The sequence below is a fragment of the Hylaeus volcanicus genome, chromosome 2 (genome assembly GCF_026283585.1).
Source record: "Hylaeus volcanicus isolate JK05 chromosome 2, UHH_iyHylVolc1.0_haploid, whole genome shotgun sequence".
NCBI lineage: Eukaryota > Metazoa > Arthropoda > Insecta > Hymenoptera > Colletidae > Hylaeus > Hylaeus volcanicus.
The window spans coordinates 16,602,076-16,621,477 of record NC_071977.1 but is presented as its reverse complement, the minus strand read 5'-3'; the positions used below and the strand labels follow the sequence as shown (position 1 = coordinate 16,621,477).

General features: G+C 36.4%; 1 long non-coding RNA gene across 1 annotated transcript; it reads left to right on the top strand.

Moving 5' to 3' along the window:
• Positions 1-12,517: 12,517 nt before the first annotated feature.
• Positions 12,518-15,506, top strand: LOC128872742 (uncharacterized). The gene is made up of 4 exons (XR_008456246.1): positions 12,518-12,817; positions 12,882-13,018; positions 13,607-13,823; positions 14,949-15,506. It is a non-coding gene; the product is annotated as an uncharacterized LOC128872742 (long non-coding RNA).
• Positions 15,507-19,402: the final 3,896 nt, after the last annotated feature.

Here is a 19,402-nt window from a genome sequence, read left to right as displayed (position 1 = left end):
CGAAGACGCAAGTGGAGAGTGGAGACCAGGAGGATCCACGTACCCACGCCTTGTCCAAGATTTTTGGGTGGTTTTCCCTTGGGCGTGAAGGCGAATGCTGAGGCGGTGGACGGAGGGGGCCACGCAGCATCTTCCATTCTTTCGGACCAGGGTACGGCTGCAAAGAACAACGGGACTGCGGCGGTCGGGACGCCCGCTTCTTCAGAGGGGGAGGCAGTGTTGCGAGCACCCTTTGGATGGATCCAAGGCCTGCTGGTGCTCGCGACCGGAACATGAAGACAGCGAGAAGAAGGCGATCGGATCGATCGCCTGTCAAGCTGTCAGATTCGAGCAAGACGTCATTGAGAGCAGACGTTCCGAAGCTATATTTAATCGCATTCCTATTGTACACATTTCTATTGTAAAGCTGGTTGTTATTTATTAAAGTTTGTGTTTACTCATTATGCCGAAACTTAACAATATTAATTAATTAATTAATATTATTATCCCAGATAGCACCAGACGTCCCATGGACGTACAGAGAACGTACAGAAAACGTTCTGGGAATGTCCAGCACCGGACGTTGGTATTATCATATACAGCGTCTATCTGCTGATTAATTGTGTTCGCAACATCTGCACTTAAGGTGCTAAAAAAAATTTTGCTAATGCTTCCTACCACGTTAATTAACCCTTTTTTCTTCCTATGGTTGTTCAGTTGTGACAGTATTTCAATTCTGGACTGAATCTTATTAAATCTAGCGGTCAATATACGTAGCGATCCTCCGTGGTTACAGGGTGGGTGGGCGCTGGATGCACTGGTTAAGCCGTGTATGTGCGTCTTGAGCTGCATAACATCCAGTGTCACATCTCGCAGGTCGACGAAATGGATGGTCGTCCAGACTTCATGATATACACGTAGTGGGAAGTGTTCTTCTCTTAAGATGGGAGTTGTAATCTCTTTAACGTTGTATGGTGGATTTGACTCTATTCCCAATCCTAGAGTGAGGACCATACATAAAGAGAATAGCAACATCTGTATCATAAAAGTTTATATGTCTCCGATGGACCTTATTTCGAATTTTGTAAAATATTGTGTGCGTGTCAGCATTAATGCCGGTAATCACGTATGGTCCATACCATACGTTCCCTAATGGCGTTTGTCGCAATGCCTTGACAAGGATTTTGTCCCCAATCTGGTACAGGGGCGTGGGCCCTTTTTTCCTGCTCGTTACTTCTCTCTCATAAACCTCCTTGCTTCTCCACAACTTTTCATATGCCTGGTGCAGTATGTCGAGATGTCATTACTGGAAACTGTCAATGTAGCGTTTTGCATCTTGAGATTTCGTTTGCAATGTAGGTACCCTGGTCTTAAGGTAACTCTTCTTGAAATACATGGCTTTTAAGTGCGCGTACCCCGTCCCCCAATTCACCATGTTGTTGTACGCGAATTGCACCTTTCGGAGGTGTGTTGGCCAGTGTCCCGGTTCCTGTTCGACCATTATTTTTAATTGATCCTTTATAACGACATGAACTCTCTCCAGTGAGCCATTGGATTGTGGATTCCCTGCAGGTATTAGGATTGGTTTCACCTTGAGGTGTTTAAGTAGATATTTCTGATGAAATCCTGCCGCGTTATCCATGATTATTTCTTCTGGGATTCCGTATGTGTATATATAGTGGTTCAGTAAGGCTTCCGCCGTTTCGGCTCCTTGAGTGCTTCAGGTGGGTACCAGGGTAATAAACTTTGTAAGCTGGTCCTGTATGGATGATATATATTTGTACACTGTTCTGGATCCTGGCAATGGTCCTACGTGGTCTATCGCGATCCTTTCTCCCAGCGTTCTCGGTGGGTTAATGAGTACACCATCTGCCTGCGTATTAAACCTTGCTCTCTTCGTCAACTGACAATCCTTACATGTTTTAATGAACCGTTCGACATCTTGCTTGCAATTAACCAGTAGTATTTCCGACTTATTTTTTCATATGTCTTCGAAATACCGAAGTGTCCGTTCTCGGCCCCATGGTATTCCGAAAGAATCCTCTTCTGTTCGATTGGATCGGTTATCGTTTTAACGGAGTCAACCATCACTACCATGTTCCATTGGTCGTTATAATGGCGTGTATGCATATAGCGTAGCATTCGCTGTACCTTAAAACGAATGTTTTCCTCTAGCCTCCGGAGATCATAGCATATGTGTCCCACTCGAGTGCTGTAGTGACCCTTCAATTTATTATATGCATTCCTGGGTGTTGTGTCTCCTTGAATTAGTATGTCCGCGTCTCCTCCTACAGTGACGATTTCGTACTTTGTGTTTCTTACGTCTTTCAGTTCCCTTAGATTCGTGCTTCGGTACTGCGTTAAATATTTTTCGAATTCTTCCTCCTCGCTTTGTTCTTGGAGTGTCCTCACTTGTCGAGACAATGCGTCTGCGTTGGTGTTGAAGCTTCCCTTTTTGTATTCGATCTCGTAATCGAATTCTTCCAATTTGAGGCGCCACCTCAGCCTAGATGAGGGGTCCTTTACATTCATTAGCCACTTCAATGGGCGATGAATTGTTATTATTTTAAAATGTTTTCCATATAGGAAGTGTCTAAACTGTTTTATTCCCCAAACTATTGCGAGTAACTCCTTTTACGTCGTGCTGTATCGCGACTCAGCCCCATTTAGGGTTCTTGATGCATAGGCTATGGGTTTATCAAAATTATTAACTCTCTGAGATAATACAGCTCCTAGTGCAAAATTACTTGCGTCTGTAGTCAGGGTGAATTCCTTAGAGTGGTCTGGATATGTAAGAATTTGTTCCTTTATCAAACAATCTTTGAGGGTGATGAAACTACGTGAACAATCCGCGTCCCAGTTAAACGGCACATCCTTTTTCAAAAGGTGTGTGAGTGGTTTTGCAATCTTGCTGAAATCTTTAATGAACCTTCGATAGTACCCAGCAAGACCCAGAAATGATTTGATTTCCTTCGAGGTTCTCGGCTCTTTGAAATTTTTAATCGCTTCTATTTTCTTCTCATTAGGTTTAATGCCCTCTTTTGTGATAATATGGCCGAGATATTCTAATTCGGGCCCGAGGTATTCACATTTGTCGGGTTGGAGTTTCATACCGAACTCGCGTAACCTTGTCAATAAAATTTCCAGTCATTTATTGTGCTCCTCTAGGGTTCTACCGAATATTATAATGTCATCGAGGTACACGAAACACATCTTTCCTACTAGCCCTCGCAAAACGAAGTTCATCGTTCGCTGGAAAGTGGCAGGCGAATTCCGTAGTCCCATTGACATTCGCCGAAATTGAAAATGCCCGTCCGGCGTGGAAAATGCGGTCTTCTCCTTTGATTCTGGGTCCATGAAGATTTGGTAGAACCCCGACGCTAAATTGAAAGCGCTGAAATAATGCGAGCCCCAAATATTTTCCAATATTTCTTCCGTGTTCGGTAACGGATGATTATCCTGCTGCGTGTGTTAGTTAATTTTCCTAAAATCCACCACTATTCTCCATTTTTTTTTTTCCTGAGGCATCCAGCTTCTTGGGTACTACCCATAAGGGACTAGAGTATGGGCTCGACGATTCTTCGATGATCCCTTTATCTAGCATTTCCACGGTTTGCTTTTTGATCTCCTCTTGGTGGACTGGGGGGTACCTGTATTGCTTGGTGAATATAGGCACAGCGGTATTCAAGTTTATTTTATGGAAGATGTCCTTAACTGCCGGTAAGTTGTCTCCTGGTAGAAAAAACACGTCCGTATAATGTTCTAAAACACCCAATATCTTATCCGCTTCATCAGTAGGGATATGGTCCAAACGGGTGTTGGCATTGAGTAGCCTCAGCCTCTCATCTGAATCTTCTAATTTCGTACTACAGATTTTGATACCTGTCTCTTCCTGTAGTGTTATAAGGCTGATGGATATTTGGCTTAGAAAGAGCAATATCGAGTCTTCCGATGCGTTATATGTATATACTGAAATTTTGTCGCCGTTCTCGACGATTCCTGCTATTACGTTGGGACCTTCTATCATCAAATTCTTTCCTTTTTCGCTAGTTCTGATGTAGCGCACCCGCTGGTCGCCCGGTATCACTTCTCATGGCTTTTCATTAATGGGTATTTCATGTTTACTCATGGTAAGTATGTTTCTTGCCATATCGTTGATTGTGTCGTGATTCTTCATGACATCAATGCCTAGTATTCCGTCTTGTTCCACCGGGAAATCATTCCTGCCGACTAAGTACGTATTCTCCTTCCCAAAGAGGTTAAGTGTGGCAGTTCCCAGCATATTTATTCGGTCATTTCCCATTATTACATTCCGTGTATGATAACCTCAGCCCCGGAATCCACTAATAGCCGTATGGGTCGTCGAGTTCCTCTGAGTTGCAGGTATACGACCTGTTCCGTTTCTCCGACTGCTTGTATCCGAAGAGGTCCTCGGTCAGGTTTTTCTCCATTACGGCACGTACGGGCGACGGACGTTGTCTCGTTGGCTCCTCGCGAAAATCCTGCTGTTCGCGACGCCTTTGTTCGGAATTCTTCTTCGTGTAGCATCTCTCCGCGGTGTGTCCGGATTTGTGACAGAATGTGCACACCAGTGGTCTCTTCTCGTTTTCTCTTGAGTTTTGATGGTGTTGGGTCCCTAGACGTCGGTCAGGCTGCCGATGTGGTTCCATACGACGGTTGTGTGTCACTCGACTATCGAGTCGCGTTTGTGCCATCTGTCTGCATAGAAATCTCTCCTGGATTGTGCTTTCCGCGTTGAGGGCGAGGGATACTGCTTCCTTCAATGTGCGAGGTTTATAAAGTTCCACCTTGTCATGGATCCTATCATTTAGTCCCACAATGAACCTCCATACTCCCTCCTCTTCTTCAGTTTCTTGGGCGTAGCGAGCCTTTTGAGGATCAGATTTATTACCTGCTGCCCTTAATACCCTTCTGTGTGTGTCCATGAATCTACGCGCAAATGAACTTACATTTTCCCCCGTCATTTGCATTAGCTTATTTCTCTGCTCCTTCAGATACGTGTAGGCTATGTCCTGCACGTTGAAGTAATATTCGAGTAATTAGCGGATTTCTGGCCAACTGTCGGCTTCTTGGACTGCAATCAGCTCTTTTGCTTGTCCAGAGATCTTACCTGCGATTACCATACGAAGAACACATTTTTTGTCAATAAAATTGTTCATCTGTTCAAGTGCATCATGTACTTCCCGAATAAAGATTCGTACGTTTCCGGATCCATCAAACCCCGAAATCCAAGAGATGATGTCGTTCGGTCTTAAGACGACTCCGCGTCCATCTGTAGGTGCTGATGGTAATGTTGCTTGGTGTTCACTTGGGTTGGCTTGATTGTCGTTAGATTCTTCTTCTACCGTTGGTACGTTTTTCGAAGCCGTGGGGTCCGATTTCATCATTGTTTTGGGTATGGCCCCATTTTTAAACCTCTTGTTGGTTAAATCATCGAGACTTTGTGCGAAAGATCGGAGCATATTGTTGTTCATTTTGTTATGTAAGTCTTGACAGTTATGAAGTTCGTCCGAGTTACTGGAATGCGTTTCTTCGTAGGATTCCGAATCGTCGGGTGTATAATGAGGTGATATAGTGCGATATGTAAATGAAAATTCACCCACCTTGCTAGTGTTTGTTGGAGATGCCAGCCTGTTTCTTTGGGTGCTGTCAGTTCTGGTGAAGTCCTTCGTCTGGAGGACTTCTTGGTTCTATCGAATCGGTTTTTGCGCTGCCTCACACTTAGCATCAATTTTATGTCGTAATATTTAAAAATGGTGGGGCTTGCAGCGCGACCCGTAGGAAAGGTGGCAGAATTTAAACACTTTGTATATTTAACTTTGTAGTTTTTATTCGGATACTTTGGCAGAGCCTCTGGCTGTGTCTCTTACAATTCTTCTGACTTACTACTGACTGTTGTCACCCTGGGCATAGGATTTTATACTATGGGTTTAGTGGTGGGGGTTGGTCTGATCCCTGTGGGTGGTGTCGTTAGGGATGGTGGACTGTGCTGAGTTCTTGGAAAGGATAGAAAAGGGAAAGTCAGTAAATTATGGGAAAGGTAGCGGAACGGAATTAGTTGGTCATGGAATTTGAGATTAGGGATGGCGGAGATATCGGGTTTACGGAGGAATAGGGCATGGAAGTTAAAATTATTGCGTTACGGAAAAATAGAGTCGAGAAAATGGAGTAGAGTACAATAGGTGCGCAGTCAAAAAGGAGTCGGGTGCGGAAGGACTGATTGGGTATCCTTATTGTTGGATATGGGAGGCGCGGACACTACACTCGGCCATCCTGAATTGACATTCACCCTCGAATGTCCATCTTTTCGGTTTTTGCGTCTCAACAGCAGTGCGCGCCCTCTTTCGCCGTTTCTTCTCTTTTTTTTGGGAGTCCCACTCCGACAACACCTGAAGTTGCCTTCCCTGCAGTGTACTCCCCTATCTCTTTCTCTCTCGACGCCACACTACTGCCCGCTCCACCGTCAACACGACACCGTCATTCGTTTGTCATCGTTGTTCATCGTCTGGCCGGTCCTCTTCGGTGTAGTTGCCGCTGTAACCCCCCATTCCGGACGAGCCCCCATATATAGGAGTCTAAACGAAAAATAAGGCACGGGGATTCGAACCAGGGCCGCCAAGCTACTGTATTTCGCATTGAAGCCCGATTTAATTCGAGCCCTCGCATCTTGGCGGCGCCAGTGTCGTTACTACCACATACACATAATCAGTGAGCCCCACACACACAACAGCATGGTCCTATATATGTGTATTTATACCTGCTTTAAAATGAAACTGAATAAAAAGTAAAGGAAGGAAAAAAAAGGTCCTACTTTATGAAATTAAATTTATTACACATAATGTAATAAAAATATACAGTACAATATACAATAAAAAATATATATAATAAAAATATACATACGCTATATTTAAAAAATATATGTAATAAAAATACAATGAAATATACAATAAAAATACGGTAAAATGTAGAATAAAAATATATAATAAAAAATGCAATAAAATATACAATAAAAATATTTTCGTGTTCTTATTTGATTCCTTATTGTTGGGTATAGAAGGCGGGGACACTACAATATTGACATACATTATGTACATTTTTTTTTGTATTTGACCACGATTCGGCTCGTAGTCTTATCTCTCCTGGAAATTAGACCTGTCCATCGAAGCCTGTAACCTGTACATCGAAATTATGGCTATTTTTATAAAATACCGTGTAAATAAAAAAATAATGGAGTGCGTTAGATACTTTAGATACTTATTTAATTAAATTCATTTGTTTCAACATAAAATAAAATGCAAATAGTAAACAAAATTGGTCCATTGAGGAAATAACAATGTATAAAGCTATATTTTTTTATTTTGTGTTTTTAATTTTGGTTTGTCTAGATGTAACTTTTCTTTACACTTGTTTTCTTTTTAATGTGAAGATTAAAAGAATGTAAGTTTCTTTACACTTGTTTTCTTTTTAATGTGAAGATTAAAACAAATTATAAAAATGTTACAAAAAACTACAGTTATGTATCACTAACCATTACTAACGAAGTTTCCCTGCTGGTTTAGATTTACTGCCATTAATATAATACTTTTTGTCTCCACGAAAAGGAGAATTTAATTTTGGTGTCTATGTTAACAAACGATTTGATGTCTATGTTAACAAACGTCTTTTTGCGTTCATCTGTTTCATTATAGCAACAATAACGATACTTCATGTATATTCATATACATTATCTATACATGTCGATCTTAATATGAAGTCTTTATCGGTAAGTTGATATGAATGTACATCAGTAATTAGTTTAACCTTATTGTTTTCCCCCCACAAGTCCCACAATAGAAACAAAATTAATACGTCAAAGGGTTGATATTTATAGAATTATCGAAACTGGAATATTACTTATAATGTTGACAGACAAGAGAGTTATAAAAATTCATTTATCAAAATTAAAAGATCAAAAAAGACATAAGGACAATCTAAAATGGTTAAATTACAATATATGTAATACATACAAAAACTAACATTGCAGTCTTAATATAACTGACACGAAGAGTTAGAGTTAAAAATCAATCAAAGAAGTGTTAAGACTATATTACAAGAAGATGTACATATATGTAGACCTGCAATTAAATTAAAAGAAAATAGGTAAAACTATAAAACGAAGGAACAGGGAAACAGCATGAATAAATAAACAACGAGTACCTACTTGAAAAATGAATTTATTCTTTCTTTATTATTTTCCTCTAATACTTCAACCAGAATGTTATTTTCTTCGAAATTTCTTATAAAATATAAAATAGAAATACTGGAATTTCTTCCTTTCTTTTTAAGATTGTAAATACTATGCAAGAATACATGTTTTATTGTAGTTTAGAAAAGTACGTTTCAAGGCTAAATTGTTTGATTTCATTTCCACTGGGTCGAGCCATTGTCATACCTATACTAATTATGAAAGTATTCGAACTGTATAACACTTCTTTAACTCGCACCTGATCTTATAAGACATGATGCAAAGGCGTAAAAAATTGTCACATGATAAAATACCGGTAAACAATTAAAAAGTACCTAAGATACTTCAGCCGAGAGGAATGATCATACTTTTTAACACAAAAAACATTGCATGCTTTCCGACATAATTTCGTCAAAGTGATTAATAGCACAGATAAATACCATGCTATATGTAGTAGTACAATGACAAAAAATAATTTTCCTATATTTCCTTTATCTATTGGTCCTTGGGCAGCACAAAAGAAATCGGGTCTTTGTTTCGAGACACGAACCAATGAAGGAAATCTAGGTTTGCATTCGCGTTAATGAGAAAATCAGGTGAAATAGCTGTTGCAATTATCTTGAACTTGAGGTCGAGGTTGCAGCCAACAGGTTTCTCCCTGTAAAAATTCTCTGGAAAACTTCACTTTAGCCAGTTCTGCGATTCATATCACGTTATTAGATCACATATCAAAATGTATTTTAATATTAGATTGTGTAACAAGTCTATTTAATTTATATCGTAAGAATATTAAATATTGCGACATTTGTATAGATTTTATCTAATCAATGATATACATACATGTGTATACTCTATTTTATTCTATGATCTTATCATGTATTCCTTTTCTATCAAACTTATCGTTTTTGTTATCAAAAAATTCAAGTGTGTAGGTGACATTTATTTGTTCGTTATTGAGGGAGTTTTTAATAAAATGAAAATAAAAATCAGATGGACAGGCCTAAACAAATTGCAATCGTACGTTATCGTGGTGAAAAACAATTATTTTTGTGGTTATGAATGATGGTCACGCCTCTAGGATAAGTAATTTCCATTGATCCTGTTATGAACAATATTTTTTACTATTAATCGTCTGATTTTGTGATCACAGTTCATAATAAAGTATTCCTTTTTAATTCCAACAAACAAACAACAAAACTTTTTAGAGTGCAATTCATCTTGTTCGTCACGTCCATTTTTAGAAACGTAATGCAACCAAATTTTGAAAAATCGATTTGTATTAACTCGATACGTTTATCCATTGCAAGTACTTTAAAAAACGGTCTTAAATTAGTAGTTTACTGTACATGCATCTGTTTCAGATATTTCGCATTTTGATTTGATAATAAGCATTATTCCTATACCTTCTTATTATGGCATATTGTAACCGATTTACCTCGATACTCTACACCTTCCCTGCCTATGGCTCATTCATCAAAACAAATATAAGGAAAGGAAAGAGTCCATCAGGGACACTACAGACCATAAGTATCAAGACATCAGCTAGATCTGTATGAAACGTGATATTTCTCGCAGAATTTTGTATTGCCTTTATTTTCTAAATTTTATTAAAATATATGTTCAACTGCAATTGTTTATCATTTATACAAGGCTGATTTATAACTTTACTGCATTTTATTTACTAAAATTGTGTGTCCTCGTGCAGAATGCAAAAAAGTCAAAAGCAGACGTATGGAGACATTTACATAATGTTTGAAAATTACACGTCAACCGAAAGTATACAGAAATTAACCTTAAAATGCCAAAACTCGAAAAAGCACGATGGTTTTATCCATGAAAACAAAATCTGAAGTAAAAATCCAATTATTTTTCCTAAATTTGTCCTTTTACACAATTTATACCTTACAATACACTATATTAAAAAAAGTGAATATAAATACAATACCTATATAAAATGACTTTTGCACGATCAATCCGAGCAGGGTAAGTGTCCTAATACTGAGGGCCAGTGTTACGGGGTTGCGCGCCCGGGCGGGGAAAATATACCGATATTTTCTCATTGTCTGAATAGCTGCCGTAATAGAACGTACATTGTTCTTCTATGCTATCTAGTTTAACCATTTTTATAATCTAACTAAAGATTCATCGTTTGATATTATTACCTTGTCCTTTTTTCTTAAAAACCCCCGAATGGGTGCCACGATAATCTTGCCCAGGGCGCCAATACCATTAAAACCGGCACTGCTAATACTTATGGTTGGCCTGAAAATTAATTATTTCATATATTTACCTCCAGATTTAATAGTAACAAAGATATCGAAAGGTTGAAGGCAACTCTCCCACATTAATCGCTTTTAAACTTTCAAATGCATTGCAATTGATTACGACGATAGATTCACTCGTAAATATAACCATTCGTTCCGACAAATCACTATATTCCTCCCATCGTTATAAAAATTCCAGTAAGCGCAATCCTTTGTGAAGTACCTTGTTAAATCAAGTGCTATTACATTGTATCCATATCTTGCCGTTAATTGACAGCCAGAGATTCGTGTTAAATCAGCTATGTGACCTCGACTCGCACAATTCATTTAACGATAGCTATCACGGCGTATTGCTCGCTTAAACTATTCGATTCAATCGCCTACCGATTTCGTTGTTTCTAATAAGACTTGCGTTGTCATGATTCGTATTTTAGATAAATGCGTTGCACGAATTGCACGAAATTGGCATGATTTTGTCATAAGCCTTTGTGACGTAAATGCTTTGAAAGAACGAGAGTTTTACTGTTTCTCATTACCAAAATCAGTTCAATATTTGTACGAGTTTGACTGGATTTTTTGTTATATTTTTAGGAAATATATTATTATTAATCATTTTCAAACAAGTTTCATCAAATCTCAAGTTTCGACTCCTCCTTAAAAAAATTCACGTTTATAAATTTTTCTGTAGATTCGCACTATTATTTATTTCTACATCTAATGCAACATGAATTATTAGTAATTATAGGCAAAAAATGAAGTAAATTGTCAAATCGATACAAACTTGACTAAAGTAACTGAATACCTTTATATTTGCGTCTTCTTCAATGTTTATAATGCAATATTTCATAAGTTAAGACTGTCTAAACTATTTTTACATATTTATTAAAAACAGAGTTTATTAATACAGTAAATTATACTATATGTAATGCACGCAATATACTGGAAATGTGGATATGGGAACAATGTACGTTCTATTACGGCAGCTATTCAGACAATGAGCAAACGCGAGCACTCGTTCAAGTTCGATTAGATGCGAAAAGGAAAATAAACAAGCAAAATCGAGAAACACACCGTTTGAGTTCCACAATGTTCTTACTCTACATACATACATGCATACAAACGTCTATATTAAATTATACAGATGATAATATTAAATAGTTGATCACCAAACAGTATTTAAATCAAAAATATTAATTAGTCTCAAACAAGTTTCATTGACGTTTCGAGTCTTCAGTTCTGAATTGCTTGTAAAAAATACATCTTTATAACATTTTTCTTTAGATTCGAATTATTATTAATGTCTATATTTGATATTATATGAATTTTCAGTAAATATGTACAAAATATATCATAAATTGTCAAATCAAAAGAATTTTAACCAAAATAACTGAACATCATTATATTTACTTCTTCTCCAACCTTCTTTTCAACTATTATACATACACAACAATTACAAGTTTTACATAAACACTTAATTTCCTGTTATCCTTTTAAACAAAATTTGTTTATATAAAATACGGCGCTTCAAATAAAGTTAACATTTTACATTTGATTACCAAACCAATTCATAGATTTATCATTTTTATACTTATGCAAAACAAAGTACGAAATTGAACACGCTTAATAAGATTTTATTTGATTTTCTATAAAAACTTGCTTCGAGAATTTTATAATTGTTCACCTATATCTATCGTTGACTAATGTCTACAATTCATAGGCCAATCATACTTTCTCATGGATAACTATCATTCGTTCCTATTAATTTTCTGGAATTATCTGCTTAAAGTGTGCACTTGTTCCTATCTAGAGACGCGGTAGCGTCTCGGCGCCAAGTACATGAAAAATTATCCGTCACCGCGTATATATACCTGGCGTTGGAGCTACCACGTATCTTTTACAGGAGAGATGGTCCATTCCAACCTAACCTGAAACCTGAAAGCATATAAGCTTTCGAATAAAATCAAAATCAATAAAATCGGTCCACGTACAACTGAGATATCGTAATATCATGTCATGAACCTGTCAGAAACGGTATTTTTCGTATGATTTTCCCGTCGTCAACCCTTAGCCAATAGGAGCTAAGCAAAAGCCGAGTGTCGTTCGTCGACTCTCGGAATCATTCGGTTCGGCATGGCTCGACGGCCATCGAGCGTCGAGAGTCGAAACAAATGTCATCATTCATAACCTGCCAAGTGTCAAAAGCTTTTACACTATTGCATTATTAATTATATTTACATTAGCAAAATGTTTTCAATTTAGACTTTTTATGTAGGGTTTAATAACAAATTGCAGCCAGTGTTGTAAAGTGTTGATCAGTCTTGACAACAAGGTAAGTTGTCAAAATCTAAATTGCGAGATACATTTATTCATACAGAAACCTGTTTTTAATATAGATCCATACCACCAAAGTGTTTTGAATTTAGACTTTTTATGCAGAGCTTATACAAATGAAGGGGACCACAGGTTTGGAGGTTATTCGTTAACAAATTGGAGCAACTGTTGTAAAATGTTTATCTATTTTCATTACAAGGTAAGTTGTCAAAATCTGAATTGTCAGGTACCTTACAGAATAGATCCATACCACTAGTGTTTTTAATTTAGACTTTTTATGTAGAGCTTATAGAAATGGACCAAGATAGCACAGGGATGTCTTATGTACGTCCATAAGACGTCCAGTACTGGACGTTCGGGACATCCTATGGACGTCCACAGAACGTCCAAACGTCCCCTGAACGTCCTGTGAACGTCCCTGGAACGTCCCAGTTACATCGTAGGACGTCCCTGGGACGTCCAGCGTGGACATTCTATATACGTCCCTGGAACGTCCGATGTGGACATTCCCAGAACGTTCCGTGTACGTTCTCTGTACGTCCATGGGACGTCCGGTCTGGACATTTCCAGAACGTTTTCTGTACGTTCTCTGTACGTCTATGGGACGTACGGTGCTATCTGGGATAATAATATTAATTAATTAATATTAATTTATAATTGTAAATAGTGTATTTTATATTCGGAAAAAAATATTCTGTTCTATATATTGAATAAATATTATATTATAAATAATATTAATAAATAATATTTATTTTGTTTAAAAAAAAGTATTTTTCCCTAAATCTAGAAAGTTCAAAGCGAACATGGACGTTCGCAGGACGTTCCGGCCGGACGTCCGACAACGGACGTCGGACGGTTGGACGTAAACTGGACATAAAATGGACGACCATGGAACGTCCGGTGGTATCTGGGCGAATCATTTTCTCATTTCATCATTAGCATTAAAATTTTTTGCAGCAAGAAAAAAAGTTGCATGTATATATAATTATTTATAAATTGAACGAGTAAGTGTTTACAATTAATAAATTATACGAAATATATATATTGTTGCAAGGGTATGAAGATGCCACACTACAATTCCGAGTTACAACGTCGCGACAATATGAAGTTGCGGAAACGAGTTTCCGCACTTCCGGTTGCCAGGAAGCGGCAAACTTTTAAAATAGTAGAGAGCGATTCGAGAACTCAAAAAGAGAAGACGTTTCGTTACAAGTCTCCAAGATTATCGTTATATTATCGTTAAATTATAGTTATAGTTTGTTAATAAACTTTATATTTAATTAAAATGAATTCTCGTGCTTCAAGCCCTCGGCGCAACAATATATGTATTCGCTTTTGTTATCCCCTCTCCCTTTATTTTACTTTATTCAATTAAAGAAACAAATAATCATTTAAACTTCTTATGTAGAGTTTACAGAAATATCAATTTTATTTTTATAAATTTAAAATAGATTCTATATAATAAATTATTTGTAAAAAGAAGTGAGATCCGATAAAAGACTTCAAAAATGTAAAAAAATTACGTCAAGTACATGAAAAAGTGGAGGACTCAAGGAGTTATCATTGAAAAATAGAAGATCCCCATAAAAAACTACAAGAAAATAGAAAAAGATATGAAATCGAAATAAGCTGCCAGATGATTTGCCTAGTTTTCCGCGGCCTGGAAGTCAAATGCTTGGCGTGGCCAGGCAAGGTCAAGGTGTTGATGAATAAGAATTATTTTAAAACGCAAAACAATGAAAGTGTACTCATAATATTGTCAGAGTTTTAAATTGACAAATTATCTGAAAGTCTGTGAGAGAGAAAGTATGGGTATTGATGATCTAAGAATGCCTTGCTTGGACACGCCAAGCATTTGACTTCCAGGCCGCGGAAATCTAGGCAAATCATCTGGCAGCTTATTTCGATTTCACATCTTTTTCTATTTTGTTGTAGTTTTTATGGGGATCTTCTATTTTTCAACGATAACTCCTTGAGTCCTCCACTTTTTCATATACTTGGCGTAATTTTTTTACTTTTTTGAAATCTTTTTTATTTAATTACCGTCGCAAATCAGAGAGCACAAATTCTTGAGCTATTTGAAATTTTTAAACGCTGACTTCAAGTTCTTGCGTTGGCCCGTTTGACAGGTACCAGTTATGCTAAATCTAGCACATTGAGAGCAAATGATTGAAAGGCCACTAAGGTAAGACTACCAGTAGTTGACCATGTACCAGTTGTTGACACTTCCAGAAGAAAAAGGATGAAAATAAGAGTCTCAACGGTCATATCCTTAATCGAAAAGCATCATTCAACAGCAATGCAGTCTGTATTGTAATATATGTACATATAAAACAATAAACAGCGTTCACATAAATCAATCTTCATTCAGCGAATTTAAATCTCTCCATCTTTTCCAATGTTTTCCATAAACAGAATAAATGGGACTATATACTCATTTTTGTTATCATTTTTAAAATTGTCCGTGGTATGAAAACAAGGTATTGGTTTCAAACATTTTTTTTTTAATTTTTAACAAAATTTTTGATTACACTAGAATTATTTTGTAACCCCAAGAAAGCTAATTTCCATCCGTTAACTAGTTTAATAGTTATAATTTCTTGAATAAAAAAAGATACCACAAAACTTTAAATAAATGTAAAACCGTAAATTTTCCTTTCTTTCGACGGAGGAATATTTTTAGCAAATCTTTTAATACTTCTTAAAATTACTTATTTTTATTTTACGAGCTTTTCATTTATTATTTACTATAGGAATTCAGAAAAATAAATATGGAACAAAATTAGGATACTTACTTGTACCTTCTTGGTAGTAATTAGACAGGTATGGGGAATAGAGGAACGTAAGTTCAAAGAAGACTTTAGAAGAAGACTACTAATGTTTGACAGTCTGGTGTTGGGACCTATGCAGTATGGGGCAGAGGTTTTCAGATGGAAAAATAGGTCAGAGTTGGAAGAGATGCAAACAAAATATATGTATAAGGTGTCTAGGTTTAGATTTTTGTACACTAAAATACTTGTATCTTCTTGGGTTTTTTTGCAATAATACTTTCCAGTACTAAATAAATTTATTTGTAAAGTAATATTAAAGAATTCTTATCAAATTAAGTAATAAAATTTGCTATTCTTAAAATACAATCCCAGTCTCCTGATTTACACCACCATATTTCCTATTTTCGTTAAATAAATTGTAATAAATATAATTCAAAGAAATATTTCCTTGTTCAATGTATTCCTTAACAAATGCAAAATAATAATCAATGAAAATACCTTCAATTTGTCTGTGTAGAAACATTGTAATACAAGATAATGTCGAATGCGATTCAAAATATAGGTAAACTTGCTCCAGTTAACACGTTCACTGCCAGACTAATACTCTTGAAAATTTCTACTGTGATTAAATTTTGTTTACAGACTATTGGAAACTGTGTAATGAAACATTCATTGCGGTATTTAGTTTTGTAACTTCATTAAAGTTCAAGTATTTTATTTAAATTCATTTTCTGTGACACTTAACTTTCAGAATTAATTTTCGTAGTTTTTCAGTGAAAATCACTGTCACCCATATATGGGTGACGTGGCGATCAACGTGTTAATTAATTCCAATGCTCTGAATTTAACAAGTAACGCGTGAAAGGGTTGAGAGAAACCAAAACGTCGAAGGCAATTCATCGATGGTGTCGATGAATCATTAAACGTCTTAATCAGATTACGATATTCCGCGGCTTTCGAGTTACACGAAACAAAGCCGCAGCGATCCGATCTTTGCATAATCGCTCGAAGCGATGGCGTTAATAAGAGAACAATGAGAAATAGTATAATTGTCCACGGGGTATCGTCATCATGAGGTTTATAATTAATTTCCCGCTACGACGCGACGGTCCCATTTGCGGTCAGTTCATTACGATTGCCATTCATAGCGATTTCAATGAGTAAAATAAAGATACGTAATATCGTACGCAATATCGTTATACGTAATACGTCTACTCATTACTCACTCAAAACGGAGAATACCCGTTACACGTGTTCCATTTCTTTGAAGTTAGAAGGACAAAGGTGCAAATTAATGTATCGTTAACGTATCGAGAGTTTTATTTTAACTTTACATCTATCCGGACAAGAAGTGCCTGTTAGACGTATACATATATGTATAATGTCTTTGAAACTATAGGGAAAAGGTGTAATTCAATTTATCAGTGTACATAATTATCCACAATCCTATTTTAGTAATTGTCATTAAAAATTTACTAAATGTATGTAAATGTTTTATTTAAACTTTACATCTTGCACACAATAAGTCCCTATTAAACGTATTTGATGTCTTTGAGCTTATAGGGGAAAGATGTAATTCAATGTATCAGTGTATATAATTACTCAGATAGCACAGGGACGTCTTATGTACGTCCATAAGACGTCCGGTACTGGACGTTCGGGACATCCTATGGACGTCCAGATAACGTCCAAACGTCCCCTGAACGTCCTGTGAACGTCCCTGGGACATCCGGCGTGGACATTCTATGTACGTCCTTGGGACGTCCGATGTAGACATTCCCAGAACGTTCTCTGTACGTCCCTGGGACGTTCGGTGTGGACATTCCTAAAACATTTTCCGAACGATCGAAATAAACGTTAAAATGAAATTTATGTTTAAAAGATGTGTGTATTGAATATTTGGACAATGTTGAATAAATTTTGAAAATTGAGATTTAAAACAAAATTAAATTTTGTTTTAAAAAATTTTCTTTTATTTGTTGGTAGATTTTAGTTAACTGTATTTATTTCTTGTAACTGGATTCCATGAAAATGACGAACAAATCTTTCAAATTTTTATTTACCTCCGGCGGGATTTGAACTAACGATTTTCGAATTACAACGCAACCTGCTTCCTCACTTACCCAGAAACGCCTTTGCTAACGCGACTCATATTTTAGGCTTATATGTATAGTGACTCGCATTAATATTCGGACACTTTTTAAAACACAATTCCTTCTTTTGAAATTGGTCTACATGACTTGAACTTTTTTTTGAAAAGATAGAAGAATTAATTTACTAGGTAATTCTGAATAGTTCCAAATATTACATACATATCACATCTCATATGTACAAAAAATATTGTATTCCTAATATTGAATAAACATTTTGTTTTACATGTTCAAACATATATTCTGTTGCGAATATTAGATAAATATGTGTTTTATCTACGGAAAGAAATATTCTGTTGCGAATATTAAATAATGACTGTATACCCAGATAGCACAGGAACAGGGACGTCTTATGTACGTCCATGGGACGTCCGGTGCTGGACATTCCCAGAACGTTTTCTGTACGTTCTCTGTACGTCCATGGGACGTGCAGAGCTGGACATTCCATTAATATTAATTAACTAATTAATATTAATTTACAATTGTAAATAGTGTATTTTATATTCGGAAAAAAATATTCTGTTCTACATATTGAATAAATATTATATTATAAAGAATATTAATAAATAATATTCATTTTGTTTAAAAAAAAGTATTTTTCCTTAAATCTAGAAAGTTCAGAGCGGACATCCCTGGGACGTACAAAATTTTAGTCCCATGGACGTCCTAAGGACGACAACGGACGTCGGACGTTTGGACGTAAACTGGACATAAAATGGACGTCCATGGGACGTCCGTTGCTATCTGGGTAGCCACAATCCTATTGTAGTAATTGTCATTATAAATTTGTTAAATGTATGTAAAAGTTTTATTTTAACTTCACATATATTCACACAAAGAGTGCCTATTGAACGTATAATGATAAATATGACGTAATGTGACTGAAATTCAAGGGAAAAGGTATTAACGTAATTAAGTAATATTAAAAAGTAATTCGACATGGCATGGGTCAAATTTACTTGTTTGGTAGTTATAGTGTTAATAGTCAACGTTAATTTCACTAATTTTGTTTTGTATTTTCTTAGCTCTATTTTAATTTATGTTATATCCAATGGTAAATATAAATGATGGCTGCAGGGGCTTCAGCCTTTCCTCCTCTATTAACCAAATGAATACCAAATAGAAACGGTATTTAATAATAATTAATTTGTATTATATCTAAAGATGTGATCCTCGAATCATCGAAATCTCGATTCTTCTCACTATTTTTTATTAATCCACCCTCTCATCCTTCAAATAATGCCACATCCACCACTGGTTACAACAATTTATTATTATTTAAGCTATGTGATCCTAAAGTGGTCAATACAACTTATTATAAAATCCTCAAGCATAAATAATGAAATAACGAATATCAAACTCCATTTCGTTGTTGGCCCCTTAATTTAGAAATAAAAGTGAAAACGAAAGATTCGCAGCATCCCGTACGCTTGCGCGAGCGAAACAGTATGAAAAAGCATTGTTAATGAAACCGCAGCCGTTTAGAATGATGTTGCATAAGTCGAAAAGAGGAAAAGGAACAGAGAAAATTAATTATGCTCGTTGGAAAAGTATCCAAGTGACGTGCAAGTGCATGTCTGGTTACGGAGATTACGATCGTATATCGTGGTTTATATCTTTCGTCACGTCGGTAGAGGCATGCAATACTTTGTCACGCGCGGT